The sequence below is a fragment of the Arachis hypogaea genome, chromosome 15 (genome assembly GCF_003086295.3).
Source record: "Arachis hypogaea cultivar Tifrunner chromosome 15, arahy.Tifrunner.gnm2.J5K5, whole genome shotgun sequence".
Taxonomy (NCBI): Eukaryota; Viridiplantae; Streptophyta; class Magnoliopsida; order Fabales; family Fabaceae; genus Arachis; species Arachis hypogaea.
In genome coordinates this window covers 40901370-40903200 of record NC_092050.1, presented here as the reverse complement: position 1 = coordinate 40903200, position 1831 = coordinate 40901370, and positions in this window count along the sequence as shown.

Genomic DNA, 1831 nt, shown 5'->3' with positions numbered 1-1831 from the left:
CGGTGTATGCTAATCCGCATATACATCGGCGTAAAGAACTGTGGGGTGACTTGACAAGGATTGCTAATATGATCCACGGACCATGGATTGTGTTAGGGGACTTTAATGATGTTTTGTTACAGAGTGAAGTTAGAGGGGGGCAATTTAGACTTGCCAGAGCAGAACAATTTGCGGAAACATTGGAGGATTGTGGGCTGTTTGATATGGGGGCTATTGGGAGAAAATTCACTTGGTACAGGAAGGTGAAAGGTGGGGTGCAGGTGGCCAAGAAGCTTGATAGAGCAGTCATCAACCAGGACTGGCGACTAATGTTTCCGGAGGCTTATACTGAGGTGCTAGCGCGCCTTCACTCTGATCATTGCCCATTATTCACTAGGTGCAAGATGGCAAAGAGGGCTACCAAAGGCCATTGTCTGTTCAGATTCCAGGCTGCGTGGATGACTCATCCTCTTTTTAGGAATGTTGTTGATACAGCTTGGAATAGAGGAGCTCCGGATGTAGTCAAATGTTTGATGGAGGTTCAAAAAGATGCAACTAGCTTCAATAAAAAGGTTTTTGGCAATATTTTTGTTAAGAAAAGGGAGTTGGAGAGGCTTTTGAATGACGTTCAGATTACTTTGGAAGGTCGGGAGGATCAACAGCTTAGGATCAAAGAGCAAGTTTTGCATCAGGAACTGAATGCTGTCCTTCTTCAAGAAGAGTTGTTGTGGTATCAAAAATTTAGAGAACAATGGGTGAGATGTGGAGACAGAAATACAAAATTTTTTCATCTGCAGACAGTTATCAGGAGAAAGAGGAACAAAATTCATGGGTTATTTTTGGAGGATGGGTCTTGGGCCATGGAGACTACGACTCTAGAAATGGCGGCAAATTCTTTCTTTCAAAAGCTCTTTTCTACAAGGGAGGATATTGACCTGGACGCCATGGGGTCTTTTCCTTGCCCGTCTCTTAGTACTGAGGCTTGTCAAAAGTTAGTGGAACCGGTGACGTCTGAAGAGGTTAAAAGAGCTGTGATGACCATGAGTTCATTTAAAGCCCCAGGGCCAGATGGATTTCAAGCAATTTTCTACAAAGAGTTCTGGGACTCTCTTAGCAACGATGTGTGTAGACTGGTCAAGCGAGCCTTTGAGGGTGAGCCACTGAATGCGGCTATTTTCGATACTCTCATTGTTCTAATTCCTAAAGTGGAAGTTCCCTCTTCCTTACGGGAGTTTCGGCCTATTAGCTTATGTAATGTAATTTATAAAATTGTCACAAAGGTTCTAGTTAACAGGTTCAGACCTTTCCTGTCGGAGATCATTGGTCCTTTGCAAGGAGGGTTCATTCCAGGAAGAGGAACCACAGAGAATATTATCATTGCTCAAGAGATTATGCACTTCATGAGAAACACCAAGTCTCGAAAAGGGACCATGGCATTCAAGATTGATTTGGAAAAAGCTTATGACAGGGTAGACTGGCATTTTCTGGAAGCTACTTTGGTCCGGTTTGGGTTTCCAAAGGCTACTATTAATCTTATATTGAATTGTGTGACTTCCTCTTCGTTGGCAGTTTTGTGGAATGGGAACAAGCTCCAAAATTTCAATCCGAAGAGAGGGTTGAGGCAAGGAGATCCTATGTCTCCTTATCTATTTGTACTCTGTATGGAAATGCTTGCCTGCTTTATCTCTCATAGAGTTTCCCAAGGTTTGTGGAACCCAGTTGCGGTTTCTAGGAATGGACCACGACTCTCTCATTTGATGTTTGCAGATGATCTTTTGCTTTTCTGTAAGGCATCAAAAGCTCAAGTAATAGAGGTCATGCATTGTTTGGACTTGTTTTCTAGAGCGTCAGG